The following is a 12,118-nucleotide window of genomic DNA, read 5'->3' on the forward strand; positions in this document are numbered from 1 at the left end:
AGCTTGCCGGCGCCATCGTAAATTATGCATTAGGCTTGAACTTTTGACCGCAAAATCCGCTCCGATTGCGGATTCTCGGTAAATTCGCGAGAGTTCGCGGATCGCGGATTTACCGAAAATCCGCAAAATCCGCGATCGGAGCGGATTTTGCGCTCATGCTTAGAAGTGAGTCACAGGAAGGAGTTTTAGTCTGTAAGCCAGTGTGAGGCTGGCAGGGAATAAAGTAAGACGTACATTCCTTACCTCAGTGTCGGTGTGTGTTTTGCAATGGGCGCCAGCGCTGCGACAGACACTAGGGAAGGTGTGGGACAGTAAATTAAACTTATTCCCTATCCTAGAGCGCCCCCCAGCGCAATGCGTTGTAATGCACATCAGCATCATACATATATATTAATAAACACCACACGCTCATGCTACTAAGAAACTGTTAAAACAATTATACCTAACTGGTCATTTAGAATATGGCATGCAGCCTACCAGCTGTCAGGGTTGACAAAGCCATTATTTCTACCCTGGGCCTACAGCCTCACTCACCTTTTTAAAAGTTCTGCTGCTGTTTGCTTAACTCACCCTTGGCCTACATCGGGTAGATGTGGAGTGCTGCGCAGTGCACGAGCAGTGACTCTGTGCTGGTTGTATGTGTGCCTCTAAAGGGTAACGTACAAGGATAGAGCGGTACTGTGTAGTATGTGTGGTTAGTGCATGTAGTGAGTATATGTATGCCTGCTAAGAATAAATTACAGGATAGATGTAGTTCTGTGCAGTGCATGCACAATGGCAGCATGTGCTGGGTGTATGTGTGGTTGCATGAAATACAATACGTGAAGGGTGGAAGTGTACAGCACACATGATGAGTGTGTGTCTGCTGGCAGTGTGTGTTTGTAAATAGCTCACCCTGATACCTTACAGAAAGGCTACAGTACTGATCAGTGTGTGCATACTGAATGTGTGTGCTGCATGAATGGGTGTCTCTAGTGGAACAATGCAATAAGGTAACTGTACTGGAGTGTAAGTGTGCAGTGCAGTGAACGTATACTCAGTGCAAGTGTGCTTACAATAGTACATTGCATGGAGGATCCTTGGATCCATTTTGGGAAACCCAGGCCTGCCTGATGAAGACATGAGAAGGAGAGGAACCCCTCAGACAGATTCATGCATTTCTGCTTTCTTGTGTGCTGGGTGAGACACACGCTGAAGGAAGGGAGGAACAGACTCTCCCTTTACACTTCCAGAGGTTGCTATTTTTATTTATTTTTTGCTGAGTTTTATATAGCGCGAACTAGACCCGAACCGAATCAGGTTTCAGAGCGCTTTACATAGCACCAGTTACGTTACATGAGGAAACACTTTCATTTTTTTATTTTTTTTTAGGCACGGGGAGATTAAGTGATTTGCCCAGAATCACAGGAGGTTTTTGGCGTCGTTACCGAGACTCGAACCCAGATCCCCAGGTCCGAGGTCGAGCGCCTTAGCAGTTAGGCCAACCCCTCTCCCCTGTTTGATTCATCGATAGTTCACAAGGAAGTGGCCTGGGACAAATCTCAGGAAAGGAGATGGGGCTGATCAGATAATCAATAAGATGAGGGCTGGGAGCCTGGAATTAACCTTTTATGTACATCTCACAGTGGCTGGCATCCAGGTTTGAACTCTGGTCACTCCCATGATGTGTTTTGTGGGTCAATCAGCTTCAGAGTCTTGCCTGCAGTGACAGACATCCTTTAAAGAGGAAAGAAGAAAGGGAGAATGTACATTTTAAAAGAAGCACAACCCCAACATAAAACTTCAAAGCCTCACACCCTAAATCATATTTGGTGTCTGGAAAAGGACTATAAGAAAGGGAGATTGAGACCCCAAAATGTATCGTTTACCAAGTGGCCAAGTAGGCTGTGTGAGGAGGAAAAACCCTACAAGACTTCTGCCTGTGACCAGGATTGGGGACCAAAGCCCACTAAACTCCTTGCTGGGTGAGGGGTCATCTCCGAGGGAAAACCAAGATGACCTGCCCTAGAGCCTGGAGCATCAGCAACCGCCTGCTTGCCAAGACCATTGTGCCCTGTGAGGAAGAGGAGAGAATTGGAGGGAGCAAGGTCCAGAGGGCAGTCCTACTGTGAGGACTTCATGTGCGAGGTTTGAGGATTGGCCTTTGCACTGATCGGGTCCTAGCATTTGTACAGGATTGTTCTTGGTGACCTTCCATATGCAAGGTGAGGGTCACCGAAGATTCAGCTGTGCAATGAGTGCTCTGCGGGTAGCACCATGCACATACCGCCTCGTAGCGGTGACCCGTTTGCCAGAGGAGGCCACCATGGAAACAATTGTGTGACAAGTGTGCCAGGACGTGTCACCACCTTAGTAAAAACCTTATGTGCCAGGAGGGGCCACCGGAATGTGGACAATTGTACCAGAGGAGTCTACATTGTGTCCAGAGGTACCACGGCAACCCTGTATGCCAGGAGGTGCTACTGGTGTAAATCTGCCAAGGATTTCTAGTCATCGATCAGGACAAAAGTGAGGCTGGGACTAGTGAGTTGACCCTGCCCAATGAGATCTGCCCTGACTGACCACCATGGTTAAGGAGGATGCTGGGGAGGATGTTGCACCCCTTGCTTGACTCTAGTCAGGAGCTGAAGAGTTGGGAATTACCCTCAGCACTATGTCCATAAATCAGATGAAGGATTTATGTAGGGGCAGGGGATGGAAGATTCACAGGAATATGTTATATTCTAGGGTTTACATTCATATGTAAATCAGCCTAGGTCCTCCTAGCTGCTCAGCCAGAGTGAGAGATGGTGACGGAATGTTGGTTTGACTGTGATGAATGGAATGCCTGGGTGCCTGTGTGGATGAGTGGTGACAGTTGGAGATGGGCTGAGCAGCTAGGCAGGCTGCTCCTGGTGGGGCTGGCATAGGAGATATGGGAGCTGGATTAAGAGCTGTTACATGGCAGATCCTTGTTTGATACCACTTGACATGGATTAATAAAGAAGACTTTAAGAACTTACAACCTGGCTACCAGTGTCTTCATGTACAAACTACAACATATTTTTGTCGACGAGCGGACCTGGACCCAAGCGTACATATGGATTGAACAGAAACCCAGAACCTACATAGAAACCAATGTAACCAGCGCAACTACAAAGAAAAAAGAAAGAAAAACACATGAAGAAGAATGGAGTAAAAGGCAAGCCAGCCCCACCAGTGTCCTGTCATCGGACGGCCCCAACCTGTATCCTGCCTGATCTTGCTCCATGGACTTGACCACTGGTATGGTCTGTATGTTAGGGTATGAATGGACTGAACTTCACCCTACCACATCCTTTTGTACACCGTATGGATGTATCTACGGCTTAAAGGGATTGTGGCTATACATTAAGGCGAGTTAAAGATTAACTCTGTGAATATATTCACATGTACCACACAGGAGCGGTGTGGTTATGCCAAGTTTGGTGTCTTCAGTATGCATGGAAAGTTGTAATTACATTTTACATCTCAGTCAGATTGGAAATACTGCTTTACATATGGAACTGTGAGTTGGAGGTGTAGTCACTACAGCCAGATTTGGTGTTCCAGCCACAACGTCCCCTACAAAAGGTTCAGTGAGTTGGAGGAGTACTACTACAGCCTTATCTGGTGTTCTGTCACATCATTTTAAAAGATTTTCAAAGAGTTTCTGACTGAAAATTCCAGCAAAAGTTCTATAAGTCATCTTTGTGTATGCTCGTGATGCTCTGTTTCACTTTCATCATGTGTGCCCTGGATCAAGATCGTTTCTACTCTTAGTGAAGTGGCTGCACAATGTGTAAGATTTTCTCCCAGCTCCGCTCTGTGAGTTTTGTTCACCTAGCAGTTTGGCATTTATATCAAGGTGTGCTTGCTGTCACTCAGTAACAGTGTTTTCTGTGCCCATCAGAAGTCAAGAGAGGTGAGACTTTTATTGACTTTTATTTTGGAACTTGGTTTAGAATTTTTGTCTGCTACGTTTCGAATTTAAAAAAAAATGCACACGCTTACCTGGTCATCCTTTTTTGTCGCGTGCAGTCTCTTCTGCAATGTCTTCATTCATTTGTTTAGTCGAGCTTTCAACTGTGACGTGCGTCCATGCCTCAGCACCTTGGAATGCCTTTCACGTTTTGGTGCATGCATGCACCGTATGCCACTCTGCAGCGATGTCCGAAGCGTGCCGCCATCTTTAGGTTGGCTTTGGCACATGGAAGTTGTTGGTGCTCAGCTTCTTCTTGCCAACCAAGTTCTCGGTTGCCACACACGAAAGGAGTTGACGGCACGGAAGACGCTTGCTCTGACTCTGCAGAATCACAAGTACGCTTTGTGCTTTTTAGTATGTCATCTTTGGTATGAGTGCAGAGTTTGTGGCAGGAGCTCCGTCTTCCAGTGATCACGTTGGACTTTGGCAATCGTTATGAAACACAATGGAATGCCCGGTCTGGGTATGTTCTCCTGCCATTTTCAAGTTGCAACATATTTGTGGTAATAACATAACATTTACTTTTAATTTATACTGATGGCGGTCTAGATAGTTGTCCCAGTGCCCAGCTTTGGTATTATCCTGCTGTGTCATGTTGCATGTGGAGTCATAGGAAAGTATACACAGGAGGAAATGTATTGTGTATCATCTTCAGCCCGTTTTACAAGACTGTACTCACAGCTCTAATCACCATTAGGACAGACTTTTTGAGAACTTTGTTGTGACTCTATGGTTTAACTTGTTACACACTTGATTACATGTAAAGGTGTTCTACTTGCATTTAATTGTGCTGTGTTTTATATGCTACACTTCTGCAACTTTGTCATGATTTTCTATCTCTAGCTTAATACAGTGAACTTTAGTCATCACATGCAAGGGTAGTTGTATTCGGGTGAGAGTTCGCTCACCGGCGTGGGGCATAAATCACTAGTGTTCTATAGTGTTCTACAATGATTGGTATAGTACTTGTATTCACGTGCAATGTTATTATGTTGTGATGCCGTAGTTTTACGCTGTTTATGTTGGCACGTCCTAGTCTCCTGGTGGGTGGACATCACAGGTTCCCGTAGATGTGGGTCATTCTGGTCTTGGTGGGTGGTTCCCATCTTCTTGTGTTGTGTTGGTAAGTCGCCTTGCGCTGCACGTCTTATGTGTTTGTATGTGTGTAAGTCGCCCTGCGCCTCACATGTTGTCCTGTGTAAGTCGCCCTGAGCTTCAGATGTTGTTGTGTGTAAGTCGCCCTGCGCATCACATGTTGTCCTGTGTAAGTCGCCCGCGCTTCAGATGTTGCTGTGTGTAAGTCGCCCTGTGCCTCACTGTGTGTACCCTCTATGTGGTCCATATTGTGATACACGTGTATTTGTAGTGTTGGTTCACCCTTGTTGTTTGTTTATGGCCTCGGGTGTAAGTTGTGGGGTGTGTGCACCTTTCACTACATTATTTGCTTTGGTGTTTTTGGGAAAGGATGGGGTTATTGCTAGTTTCAAATGTAATATTGCTTGTTTTTCCTTCCCAATTTGACATTGTTTGATGGTTTATATCTAATTATTCTTTACAATTTTCATGAGGGAGGATGGGGGATTATGATGCATGTTTTTAATATGTCGTATTATGCTCATCTTTTCTTGTTTGCTTTGTTCTCTCTTTGGTGAAGTTTTGAATTCATTTTCATCCCTTAGTTATGAACATTATCACCTTTTGTGTATATTTTCTTTCTTTAAAATTGTAAGTTTTGTATTCTTTTTAAAAGGAAAGGGATAATGTTATATTCTAAGGTTTACATTCATATGTAATTCAGCCTAGGTTCTCCTAGCTGCTCAGCCAGAGAGAGAGATGGTGACGGAATGTTGGTGTGACTGTGATGAATGGAATGCCTGGGTGCCTGTGTGGATGAGTGGTGACAGTTGGAGATGGGATGAGCAGCTAGGCAGGCTGCTCCTGGTGGGGCTGGCATAGGAGATATGGGAGCTGGGTTAAGAGCTGTTACATGGCTGATCCTTGTTTGATACCACTTGACATGGATTAATAAAGAAGACTTTAAGAACTTACAACCCGGCTACCAGTGTCTTCATGTACAAAGTACAACAGAATAGGGACAGAAAGATCCTTGCTAATTTCATTTGGGATCCGTTTGAGATAATGGGTGAAAAAGATGAGGCTGTATTTGACTTTGGGGAGGGAACCATGGTAGGAACTCGGGAAGAGAGCGCGGTGGAGTCAGGTTCCAGGATCGACTTAGCAGAAATATATCTGAGACATTCCAAGTGTGCTGCCTAATCCATTTTACAGAGTTTCACCAAGACAGACACCACCTTTAGTTTCTAGATTATCTCTTGTTCATACACCATCTTGAGTAACACTGTTACCACTTCTAGGAGTAAATCCCTTGGCTAGGTTGAGTTTACCAGAGACCCTAAGCTTGGATTTGGTACTTCAGAAACCTAAGGCTGGAGAAAAAGAAAAGGCCAGAGGGTTCGAGAGGGCTAAGCTAAAACTAAATCATGGGGAACTAGAGGATAGGAGGGGAAAAAGACTGGAAGAAGGGGCCTGGGAGAAGAAATTATGAGTGAAAGAGAGAAGAAACAGAGAGAAAGGGAGTAAAAATACAGAGAGAAGGAGGATAAACTGAAGGAAAAGGAAATAAAGCTGGAAAGGGGAAAGATAGCATTAGAGAGAGAGTAACTTAGGATGACAGCAATGACAACTCCATCTGGGATAAGTGACTGCTTCCAGTTCAGGCCGGGTTGTGGCCAACGTTTCAAAATATATTGTGCATGTGTATGCAGAAGATCAAGATATTTTGGAATCGTTTGTGGGATCTGAGGTTGCTGGTTACGTAGAGGCCTTAAACAAGGGGTTTAAGGCAGCTGGCTTAAGTGCATGCCATCGGACGGTAAAGACGTCATTGGAGAATGCCTGTGGAAGACCAGATGGCCTATGAGCCAATGAAGGAAGCTCTAGTTAGGTGGTTTGGGCTGAAGCCATCTCAATGCCTGCAGAGATCCAGTGATGGTAAGAAAATGGATGGTGTTCTGTTTGAGGCTTGGATTCATGGTATTTCGAAAGATTGGAATGATTGGGAAAGAGGGATGGGGACTTAGGATTTTCAGTTCCTTTACCAGCTGATGGTGGCAGAGTGACTCAAAGAGGAGTGATCTACCCCACTTAGGCAATAACTGTTTGATCTGACAGAGGGGAATCCAACAAAAGTTGCAGTGTTAGCTGATAAGTGGTTGACGAACAGGGGTCACAAAGGGCCGGAGCATTATAGTTCTAAGCCTAAGGGGGGGGGAGAACTCTCCACAGACTGGTTCCAAGCTAGAGGGTAAGGGCCAGAGTAATTGTCATGGGACTTGAGGTAGGACCAGGAAATTATCTTTCTAAGCCAAAGGGGAGAAGAACTCTACACAGACTGGTTCCAAACTAGAGGGTAAGAGCCAGAGTAAATGTCATGGGACTTGAGGAAGGACCAGGAAACATGGGAATGGTGTATCCAGGAAGAAGCATCACTAGAAGGAAAAGCAGGAAAACTCTTCGAAGTCCAACGTGGTAATTTGTTTTATGTGCCACAAGTTGGGACACTACAAGAGAGACTGTCAAGAGAAGGAACTTGACCCAGCAACACCTATGATAGCAAGAACGTTACATGTGGGTGAAGGTAACAGAGAGGGACGGTTTGAGAGAGGGATCCAGATGATGTGAAGCACATTCATATGAATACAATGGGATTTGTGCAGCAAGTTATTATCAATGGGAGATAAGTGCCTGCTCTTTGTTATACTGGAGCGCTCTGCACTGTAGTTGAGAGGAATAACCTTAAGCCTGAGGAGATACTCCCTGGAACCAAGGATACATAATTTGAGGCCAGTAGAGAACGCATGGAGTATCTACTTGCCAGGGTTGAGACTGAGCACAATGGCAAGGCTGCCATTATTTTTGTCGTTGTAAGGAAAAAACGGTCCCAAGATGCTTGTTTCTGGTTCAGGGAAGACCTGGCTTGGCAGTTCGGGCTGGACTGTTCCCATGAGGCACAGGGTCAAGACTGATTCGCATTTAGCTGGGTCTGAACTGAGGTGGCAACGTGAGCTAAAGAACGATGAGGCTGAGATCATCTCTGATTTGCAGGGACCAGGACAAAGTTGTTTGAAGGAAATCGTAGACTCCAGGAAGGCAGTGGCCATGGCGGTCATAGCTTCTGCTCCAGAGGGAAGGGAGAAAGAGGCTCCAGCACCGTACCATCTACTGGAGGCTACATCGCTTTTAGAACTGCAGGGTTTGTTAGCTGTTGGGGGCCCCCCGGGGAAGATATCCGCAATGCACAGGAAGAGGGTCCTATACGTTTAGGACTTCAAAAGGAAGCCCAGGAACAGGTCAGCAAAGGAGAGGTTGGAAAGCACTATGTTGGCTGGGAGGATGGCCTACTCTATAGTGGACCAGTAATCCTGAGCCAGGAAATATCAAGAGGCTAGTGGTTCCATTAGTGCAAAGGAACTTCCTGTTGTCCCAGGCCCATGAAGGGCCTTTAGCAGAACACTTAAGGATTAGAAAAACCCAGGATAGATTAGACACTCTGGTCTCCTAGCCAGGGATGGGCAGGGACACAGAAATGTTCTGTGTGACATGTCAAGCTTGCCAGATGAGTGGTAAGACAGGAGGCAGGACAAAGGCACCATCAGTGCCTTTACCAGTTGGTACTTAATACTAACTTATGTATGGAGAGTGGCCTGATACTGAAACCAAAAGGGACACCGCAACTCACAACGGGAAATAGTATTGATATTTATCACAAGGCTAGGACGTTGGAGATAGACAGTAAGATCAATACAGAAAGATGCAAAAGGAAATGTTTTAAATATAACAATCTTATATATTTGGAACTTAGTGCATTGAAGTCCTTAAAGGATAATAAGGATCTCATCATCAGGGAAGCTGATAAGGGGGGCAATATTGTCCTAATGAATAGAGTTGATTATGATAAATCCGTGTTGTTACAAATTAATGACCCAATCTATTACATGAGATTGGATTTGAGCCCCCTTGCTAAGATAATGATGGCAATCAACAAAGATCTGAAACTTTGGCATGAACAGGGTCTTCTGAGTTAAGCTGAGTATTTATATCTGCGGGAGACTCTCTTTCCTTCACTGCTGCTGAACCGGGAACGAGGACTACGGGTCCCAGTGCACTCTGCGGCCCCTCAGCCTGCCGCTAATGAGACTCACCTGGGTCAGGAGGCCCTTTAAACATCCAGCAGCTCTCCCGCAGTGCGGGACACTCTTTCCTTCAATGCTGCTGAACCGGGGACCAGGACTACGGGTCCCAGTGAACTCTGCGGGCCCTCAGCCTGCCGCCAACGAGGTTCTCTTGGGTCAGGAGGCCCTTTAAACATCCAGCAGCTCTCCCGGAGTGCGGGGCGCTCTTTCATGCACTGCTGCTGAACTACTTGTCCCAGTTCACTTTGCGTCCCCTCAGCCTGCCGCCAATGAGGCTCACCTGGGTCAGGAGGCCGTTTAAACATCCAGCAGCTCTCCCACAGTGCGGGACACGCGTGGGTGTGCCAGGACCAATGGTGGGCCCGTTTGCGCCCGTCATAACCCGGAAGAGGCTGGGCTGGGCCACCCCCGATTATTGTGTCACTGCCCTTCATTGACTACACTCTTATTGGCCACCCGCCGAAGACTGAGAACTGTGGATTACAGTACTGTTTGTCTATCCCCACTGTCCAAACCACAGAACTGTCATTGTTGTACTATCTGACAAGGGTTTCTTAACCTAAAGTGCGACACATTAGTAGCCTCAATGGGAAAGCAAAAGGAGTAGGAGGAAGGCTCCAAAGCTGCTAAATATAAGAAGTTCAAAATTGTTATAGTTGACCCTGAGTTATGTATAGCAGGGGGAAGTGGAGGTGGTGTACTTGATCAAATTGATAATCTCTTGTCTGAATGCAAACTTATCCATGAATCTAATACTCTTGGTAATTTGGATCATAGCATACAGACACAGGCAGGTCCCACATACAACACATTCAATGGCCGCAATTCATTATCCCATAGCGCAGGGAAAGATAAGACCCACGATTTAGCCGGAAATAGGAGTAGCACAGGGAGGGTGTGAACAAAGCCACAGTAAAGGAGGCACCTATAGATGACCTCTCAATCTTCCAGTGCAGTACTAGTTATACCCCGCTTTCTGATGCTGCAGACGCTTTAGATACGCCTTCTCGTTACGAAAAGTAAGCCACAAAAGGGGGGCCAAAGGTTATAAAACAACATAAAAGGAGAGCAAATCTAGTCACAGATCAATAGCCAGCTCTAGGGGAATTGAGGCCTATCAAAGTGACACAAATGACCAACACTCAAACTCCGCTCGTAACAAACAGTCGGCATCAAGCTCTTTAACAGCTCAAATCCAGAAATTGACAGAAGAAATTAAAACTACTAGTGGGCTGTTTTTCTGTTTCCTTTAATAAAGTTCTTAACGAAGTTAAGCTTATAAAAGACAGTCTAAGTACTTAATCAACCACACATACCCATTACCAGGGTGGGATGGTTAATGATCAGCCTATACAAAGAAACCTCCGATCCACTGATAACAAACAAGGTAGTACCGCAGATAGGCGCAAAAACCCAGGGTTGGGTAAGAGTGTTAATTCTCCATTTAATAGGGCAGTACCCCACACTTCATCTATATCACAATTAGCAACAGCACTCTCTCAAAGCCTCTGATGTCCTAGGGCCCCAAGATACCGGTCAGCTCGTGGAATGACCCTTATGATAGTGATATCAAAGGAGACGGACAATTTATTTGACCAAAATACCTAAGCCAGCACCTGGACTAAAAATACAGGATGGGGTCTCCCTGATTAACAAATCAATCCATGGGATAAGGCTAGTGCGGGGATGTAGATCTGTTAATAGGGAAGACACTGTTGGGGCAAGAAGGCTCTCTACCCCAGGAGAAAATACCATAGCTCTCACTTTAATACATCATGACATGGTTGAGAGCCTTGTAAATTATGACTTACGGACACAACACCTCTTCAAAAAAGGTATTTGCTTCAAAATTAGCCCCCATAGTGGTACAAGCAAACTCACCCCACACAATTCTGACTCTTCCCAACCATCTGTATCCTCATTAAATGAGGCAGATTGACAATCACCCTCGACATCTAGGGATAGCATCCAGGCTATATTAATTGAGCTTCCCAGTACGCATCCTATTCAACTTACACCAGTGATTCCATCAATAAAGATAGGAATATATGAAAGTTTTCAGACCCAGCCACTTCGAGAACCTGATCTTACAGTCCCTACTCCTCCCAGGAATTTAGACACACCTCAAAAGCTGAGGACCATCTCCTTGCTATCCTGGAATATTGCTGGATTGAGGAATAAGAGTGATGACCCCAACTGGAATAATTCAATAGGGAAATATGACTTCTGTGTTTTCCAGGAAACCTGGTCAATAGAGCCGTTATATCACTCAGGATATCTAAACTATTATATTCCAGCCACAAAGGGTGACAGGGGGCGGCCATCAGGGGTCTTACAATCTGGGTTAGACAAGATTGAGGGCTTAAGATCCGGGTCCTACCTACGAACTGCCGTGACATTCTGGCAATCAGGGTGGCGTTTGGGCCGCGTGTACACATTAACATCTTTAATGTTTGCGCTAGGGGCCGGAGAGGGGGGAAAAGTTCTGACACAGTCAATATCCTGGGAGGGCTTTTATATTACATCCCAGTGGTTGATGGAGTCATAGTGGTCGGGGACCTAAACACGACTTTAGAACTGCTCGACGGTGAGGATAGGGAATTAGCGAGGGAGGAGGACGAACAATGGGGTGTCCCACTCTTGGAATTACACCCAATCAAACAGTGGACTGAGGCCACTATTCAGCTAAAAGCCTTTTCCCTGGAGCATGGCCTTAGAGCTGCAAATGGGTGAACTCCTTCTCACAGACTAGGCTCAAATACGTTCAACAATGGTTACCACGCTAGTCGCATTCACTATCTGCTAGTCGGTCTAAACCTATGGTACACCCTTGAGGATATGTCTATTCAGGCGTGCCTAGAGATTAACCATGATCCCCACTGCTCTCTGTTTACATTTAAGGACCTAAGTGAACAAGTCCAAC

The sequence above is a fragment of the Lissotriton helveticus genome, chromosome 5_1 (assembly GCF_964261635.1).
Source record: "Lissotriton helveticus chromosome 5_1, aLisHel1.1, whole genome shotgun sequence".
Lineage (NCBI taxonomy): Eukaryota > Metazoa > Chordata > Amphibia > Caudata > Salamandridae > Lissotriton > Lissotriton helveticus.